This window comes from Dendrobium catenatum, unplaced genomic scaffold (genome assembly GCF_001605985.2).
Source record: "Dendrobium catenatum unplaced genomic scaffold, ASM160598v2 fragScaff_scaffold_864, whole genome shotgun sequence".
NCBI lineage: Eukaryota > Viridiplantae > Streptophyta > Magnoliopsida > Asparagales > Orchidaceae > Dendrobium > Dendrobium catenatum.
In genome coordinates, this window is record NW_021319326.1 from 446,620 (window position 1) to 454,819 (window position 8,200).

Sequence of the window (8,200 nt, forward strand, 5' to 3'; positions counted from 1 at the left end):
TTATAAAATAATGCAATGTAAAACGGGATTTTTTTATATCTTCCAATCTTACATTAAAATAAAATATAAAAAAAATATGCATATTCAATTTATTATATACTTACAATCATTCTTATTTAAAGGAAATTTTAATTTTATATTTTTAATAATTGTTGCGTGCTAGAATATACGCGGCGATAGAGTTTGTAAATTCGCGTTCAAGCGTTGTACCAGTATTCAGCACACAAACTGAAAAGAGAATACGAACACCATAATTTTTGATGTAGTGGATCATCGGAAGATCAAACCTGCAAGAAGGATTTTAAGGAGTTTCCCAATCCAGGGAAGAAGAAGAGAGCTTTCTCAAAGCTTCAAAAGAGTTTATATCATTCAATGACCTCCATTCCTTATAATATCTTGAATATATAGGCATAATAGAAGACTCTAGAACCATACACCTAAGCTAATAAAGGATAGACTATTCCTAAGGATTTATTCTACTAAAGATGTTCCTACATCATACTCCCCTTGCGTCCAAAAAGGCTCGACTCCGTCGAGACGAGTCATCGGAGAAGGGCTGGAATGTAGCAATCCTCCTGGGTCAAAGATTTTGCATCTCTCGATAAAAGTGCCATCTTTAGATTGTTTTTGCTCAGTATCAAAGGATTTGAAGCGGTTGCACTCTTGGAATAGACCCTTGAGTTTGGATTGCTGAGACAGTAGCACTTGAACTACAATTTTAAGTAGAAATTTGAGGGTCTGTGCCAAGTCCTTGCAGGATTGTAATGAGAGCTGCTCATAATTAATGGGGCAACATATCTTCACCTTCTCTTCTTCGGTCAATCTATTGTGAACATCAGGTGTAATTTCAGCCGTCAATCTCGGAAAGCATTCAACTAATTTGAAGAAATCCCCAGCTGACAAATAGGCCAACATTAGAATATTACATGAAATAAAACTCATTTTCTCCATAAAATGAAAGAGCCTCTCTGTCTGCTCGAAACAATCCATCTTGCTATATGCTGTCAAAATAAACCTCTCTCTTGATTGTAAAACTATGCAGTTGCCTGTATTGTTTGTCCACTGGCACAACTGAATCATCAGAGAGCTGTACATGAGTACTTCTTTCCAGAACACATTCAACAGCACCCTTGACAAGAAGACGATTAGCTTCAGTTGGCTCTTAGATTTATGAACTCCGTCAAACTCCAATGTGGCAATCCTTTTTGATCTCTTTATCCACCAGTCACAGCATCCTAGCTTGACCGTGTTATGACCAATTGAATGTTCAGCAGCAAATTTTGAATCATAAAACTTGCTTCCGGTCTTTGTATCGGGAATTCCCATTTTCTCAACCAACACTAGGGTTGCATTTAAGATTTTAACAGCATCAAAAATCCCCATCCTTTGCTGGTTTAACTTAGACTTCACAGGGCATCCAGTAATGCTTGTTGAAGGAATACAGAGTTTCCACTCCTATGGCGCCAAAGAAGCCCATAGCTCAAACATTCGCTCATTGAGAATTTTAGAATTCAAAGCGCCCTTAAGAAGAGACGTGTGTCATGGTTTTGGAGTATTCCACTCCTCTTTCTCTTTGCTGACGGCATAGCAGTTACCGATAAAGAACTCCAGCCGTATAAGTGTCTCAGCGTTGAACCATGATTTGCCGATCAGCGATGAAACATCACGGTCACTGCATGAGGTGAGGAAATAAAGCACGATCTCGCGGACGTTCTCAAGAGCTTGGTCGGAGCAAGGTGGCAACGGAACCCTAGTGAGGCATTTTATCAAATAGATTGCGTGTAAGGCTGGCTGTGTCAGTAGATTATTTTTCTCGGTGGAAGACGAGCACGATCGAGGGAAGGAAGATTTGCCTGCGAGAAAAAAGAGAAGGAAAGATGGCGACGGGACGGTAGCTCCTCCCATGGAAGCCACAACAACTCGGCAAATTGGTAGAGTGGTTCCTCCCGGATCTGGTGAACACCAAAAATCCTTACCCTTGTCTTCATCGCCATTCTCTAGCATCTCCTGACTGATGGAGACGCTTGAACCACGCTTTTTATTGTTGTTTGCAAAACCATTGATGTTTTTTATGCTACCGCAGTGGGTATTCTGGCTTTGATAGCCTTCTGAGCTCTCGAAGCTTAAACTTGAGTATACGATAGGAGGATTCGAAGAAGCAGGATTCTTCTCACTGTCGATTTCGTACAAGGGCTTCTCCTTGGCTTCGAGTTTTGGATGCCTCATAGAAGGGTCAGAGGAAGGAGCGAGCGGCAATGGCGGAATGGCAGCGTCGGTTGCTTCCCCTATTACAATAGGCGATGATTTGGCGTGGGATTGCTCGGCAAGCTCGAGGGTTGCATTTTGCTGGAGCGAATGAAATGCAGGAGAATATGCAGGAGGAAGTAGGGTCGATTGTCCCTGCGTATTGGTGGAATAGAGGAGTGACAGAGAAATAGCGGTATCCAGCTCTGGTAAGCACCCGGCGAAGCATGGCGTCGGCGAATCTGAGGTTGAGGTGGCTGGAGTCTGGTCGGCGGGCAGAACTGAAGGTGAAAATGGGTTTGGGGGCGCCAGAGATGTCTCTCGCGGCCTGGTACTGGCTGTAGTCGGCAACCCCGGATCGGCGGCTGTTGGGGTTGCCGGAAGCTGATCGGCGGTTGGGGTTACGGGAAGCTTTGTTGAAGACTTGTTCAACGGAGTCGGTTCGGCGTTGGTCAGGTCAGGCGGCAGCGGAAGAGGTTTGGGAACAGGGATCCGGTATTGAAGCGGAGGAGGTTCGCGCCACCGGAGCGGAAGCTCTAGCGGGGGATAATCGTGGCGGGACGGACGGTGTCTCCGTGAAGCGAATGATGAGATCGAAGAAGAAGAAGGAGAGTACCTCGGTATGGTTGCCGACGTCTTCCTCATCTTCCTTATTGCTCGAAGGTTTTCGCGAATCAGAGCAAGGTTTCTGTCTACCCGATCGAGCAATTCCTTCGACTGAGCTTGGTAAAAGGCGATCCGGCTTCGAGCATCGTCGACAGCCCACCTTTCTTGATGTCGAACGTCGTCGAACGCCAATCTTGTTTTGCGGCTTCGATCGTCGTCGACAGCCGACCTTCTGCAGTACATCGATCTTCACAAGCTCCTGGCTCTGATACCAACTGATGTAGTGGATCGTCGGAAGATCAAACCTGCAAGAAGGATTTCAAGGAGTTTCCCAATCCAGGGAAGAAGAAGAGAGCTTTCTCAAAGCTTCAAAAGAGTTTATATCATTTAATGACCTCCATTCCTTACAATATCTTGAATATATAGGCATAATAGAAGACTCTAGAACCATACACCTAAGCTAATAAAGGATAGACTATTCCTAAGGATTTATTCTACTAAAGATGTTCCTACATCAATTTTTATGTGGAAAACCCAAAAAGGGAAAAAACCACGGGGTCTCGCCCACTTGAAAAATTCCACTAGTGTTTTGCAAATTACAAATGGATGATTCGTCCCACAAGTCGGGGCAATCATATTACAATTTGTTTCTTCAAGCAAGTTTACAAAGTTCTACAAATTCCCGCCGTTTCTCGAAAATCCGGCAAAGTTTCGGCATCTTCAGGCGGTGGGAAGAGCTCCGGCGGTGGTCGAGAAGGAGCTTCTTCCTTCTCCTCCTTCTTCTCTTATTCTTCTCTCTTCACTTGAGTCCCCTTTGTGTAGAATTAGGGCTCTATTTATAGTTTTTCTGGAGTGGCATAGCTCGTAAATAGGTGTGAGATCATGGGCGAATAGGGAGTGGTTTGAATGGACGGCCGATATCGAACCCTTCGATCGTGCACCTTGTGTTGGACATTTAGAGGCCTTAATGATGAAATAATTCAGCGATCTTGGGCTCGTTGGATTCGTCTCGTCGAGCCACTCAATTCGAGTATAAGCTCGTTAAAATCAAGGACCGTTTGGTAACTCAAATTGTAGTTTGAACCTTATAACAGCGCTTCGGGTCCTTGATTCGGACTCAGTTGGGCTCGGATTGGGTTGATCTTGGTGTCGTTGGGTTCATATTTCCGAGACGCTCAGTTTGACTATAAGCTCGCTGAAATCGAAGTTCGGGTGCTCCCGGAATTAATTTTTGAAGTTTCCAACTAGCTTTTGCCTCGAGATTCGTGCCCAATCAAGCTAATTTGGTGATGTCGTATTAATAATAATAAAAATTGAAGAAGTATGACTATTATTTATTTTTTTAAATATGCTCAATATTTTATTATAAACTAAAATACATCTACATTTTAATATATATAGTCAAAACCCTCGCTGAAGAGTTATACAATCATTTGATATTAAAGTCTATCTTCCAACCACATTCATCATTAAAACGACGATTGATATGTCAAAAAATCGTCTTGGTTGAGCACGAATCTCGAGACATGCTCAAGTTGAAAACTTTTTAAATTAAATGTAGGACCATTCAAATTTCAATTTCAACAAACTTATAATCAAAATGAACGCTTCAATGAGACTAATCCAATGACACCAAAATCAATCCATTATGAGTCCAAAAGGGCCCAAATCAATGGATTGAAGCATATTTAGAAGCTTCAAAGCATAAATAGGATGATCATATGATCTACAAATATGACATGCTTATAGCCAAATTGAGTGGCTAGACGAGAGAAATCCAACTAGCCTAAGATCGCTTAATTCAAACATCATTGATGCACTTAAATGCATGAATAAATATTATATGATCAGGCAATCTATATGAGCAGTCTGATAAAACACTCCGAATTTAGCCTCGATTTTTTTCATATTTATAAAGCTTGTCACTCACAAAAATTTATTTATAGGCCTATGCTCTTTTCATGAAGGGAACTTTTGGCTGGAGATTTGAGAGAGCTCTCAGGCTTTAAGGATCCTATAGTTCTAACCAAGCACAATTATCATCAAAATTTCGTCGATTGTTGTCAGACCACCGCTCATTTACTAACCATCTCGTGTGTGTGTCTGTGTGTGTGTGTGTGTTTGTGTGCATCACTATAGTGCCACAACGTTGCACACTATAAGAAAATCGGTATAAACCACGTAGGAAACTAAAATATGCGGTTTATTTCCAGTAGCATTTATTTCTAGCGATCATAGCGGCCAAAAATTAAAAAAATATATTTAAAAAATGAAGCCGCCCGGTTGCCTCACGCACTGGCCTGCCCAGCTGCTGCCTGTTGCCCGCCCGCACTGCCCTGCTTCCCGCATCCCGTCTGCCTTGGGATTCGAACTTAGACAAAATAAACATCAAGCACCCAACCAGTTTGATGGAAAGGAGTGTGTCAAAATTTTTACTCCTTTATATTTGAACTATAATTATACAAAAATTAAAATTTAAAACTTATTTAATTAAAATATTAAAATTAATAATTAAGTAAAATAAGTTAGTAAATAAATTATTAATTTAAAATTTAATTAAAATTTTAAATAGTTAGAGTATTGCCTAATTAACCTAAATGCTCCAAAAAAAAAAAAAAACTATCTCGACTTCAATTATAAGTGTTGCGTCCTGGAATATTCGCAGCGGTTGAGTGAGATATAGTTTAGTGTCTTAGCTTTGTACAAAAATCAAATATACAAACTTATAAAAAAATATGGGTATAGCGTTCATAAGAGAGATCATAGTTTTTACGTGGAAACCCCTGAAAAGGGGGAAACCCATGGGGCTTGGCCCAGTTTGAATGAATCCACTAATGCTTGCAATTGATTACAAATGAGAGCCTTCCTTAAAAGGAAGGTATTGGTTTGAAGTATGGAAGCTTCCTCGCCGCCGACCACCGTCAAACTTTTGCTTGTCTACCGATCACCATCAGAGTTTTTCTTAACCATCGTTGGACTTCCTTCAGTCTGTCGACCACCGTCGGAGTTCTTCCTGACTATTGATGGACTTCCTCCAGTCCGCCGACCTCTTCCGAAGATCCCAACCAACACCGGACTTTTGCCGGTCTACCGACTACCGTCGGACTTCCGCTAGTCCGCCGATCACCGCCGAAGTTCTTCCCGATTATTGATGGACTTTCACAAGTCCGATGAACTCAGCCGAATATCTTCCTGACCAACGTCGGACTTTTATCGGTCCGCCGACAACCTCCAGAGTTCTTCCTGACCTCCGTTGGACTTTTGCCAATCCGCCGATCACCATCGGACTTCCACCAGTCTGTCTACCACAACTGGAGTTCCTCACGACCACACTAGACTTTTGCCCGTCATTAAGTACGATCTTTTTTTACCACTATTTCCCAACTATGGCCCTTCCGATCACCGTCGCTCACCGACTACGGTCCTCCAGTCCTTCTGACGACTATCATCCGATTACGATCATTCTGACCTACATCGCTTATCGACTATAGTCCTACAGCCAAAACGAACATATCAACACTATTTCTTCCAACTCTTACCATATAATACACTCTATATGATATATATTTGCTACTTCGAGCCAAGATCCTCCTCCTAAGGAAGGGCCTCATTTATAATCAATTGCAAGTAATAGTGGATTCATTCAAGCTGGGCTAGACCCCGTGGTTTTTTCTCCTTTTCAGGGATTTCCACGTAAAAAAACTATGATGTCTCTTATGAACGCTCAACTTATTGATTTATCGGTTTGTGTGCTGGATCTTCGTACAAAACTAAGATGTTAAAAAAAAATTTTCTCTGCTGCCGCAATTATTCCAGGACTCAACACTAAGCATTCAACATTAATGATAAAGAAAAGTCAATTCTGCTTTCAATTTGTAAATTGTAAGTATATGTGTGATATTTGAGAAAAAGGTTACCTTGCTCTTGATATTTTCTCTTCCTTTCCTGTAGGGCTGCAAACGAACCGAGCCGAGCCGAGTATGTGAGTGTTCATGTTTGTGTTCATTTAATATCAGCTTGTTCATGTTTGATTCATGTTTGTTCGAGCTTTAGCATTTGTGTTCATGTTTGCTTCATTTAAATTAAGGAGTGTTCATGTTCGGTTCATGTTCAGTTCATGTTCATGTTCGGTCGTTTAGTGTTTATCGAGCTTGTTCGCGAACATATTTAACTAATTTTTTTAACCATCAAACAAACACGTCCATGAACATATCTATAAACAAACACATTTATAATAAAAGCAATTGTCTATATAACAAAGGTAATGATTATTTATATTTATTAATTATGTAGTCAAATATTAATTATTTTCATCTAGCTTATTCACGAGTTCAAAATCGAACACGAATCAAGCTTTTATCGAGCTTCTTATCGAGCTTAATGTCGAGCTTGTTCACGAACCTCAAATGATGTTGTTCGCGAACATAAATGAGCTGAACTCATTAGTGTTCAAGTTTGTTTATTTAAGAATAGAGTATTTAAAATATTGTTCAAGTTTGTTTGTTTACTTAATTAAACGATCTCAAACGAGCTTTAATCGAACCGAACAACAAGTAGCTCGTCGAACGTTTGATTCGCTTGCAGCCCTACTTTCCTGTATTTATGAAATTGCCACTCAACCAAGTAGTCTAAGATGGACATATGTTGAGCGTATGGAAATTTTGTGGCGTTGATTTATATTCTCTACTTACATGAATTTCAGAAATACAATTCTTTTTTTTTTTTATCTATCAAAATAATTTCAGTACCTAGCTATATCATACCAACGTACGGTTTTAAAACGACCACAAAATTTACCCTTCATCATCCATTTCAACCTCCGACAAATCAATAGCGGCAAAAATCATTGCTATAAAGTTTCTTTCATGATAATTTTTTATTATTTTTAAAGAAATATTTTAATATAAAAATTTTTTGATCTGAAAAATATTGTACTAAAAAAATAATTTATAAAATAAAAAAATTATCTCAAACAGAATCTAAATTTTACCACAAGGCCATAAGTAAAATGACGAGAAAAAAAAAATTATCTAAGGCCTAAATCCTTTTTGATAAGAATGATAATTCTGCAACTACTTAAAATGAGAGTTTGTTATTACTCCACGATGGTGTTCAGTTTTTAAAACTACCGCACTATCTCCATGACTTACGGTTGCTGTAGTTAGCGGAATATCAGTATTAAGGGCATCTCCAACCGACTTGTTTGTCGTTCTTGTTTTGCTCCAACCGATCGTCATTTGATCGCGGATGAACAGTGCGACGTCAATATTGGCATCGCACTGTTCACTCACGCTATTTTTTGCTCTCAACCGGAAAAACGCGCGAAAGGGAGGGCGATCGTTACCTTCTC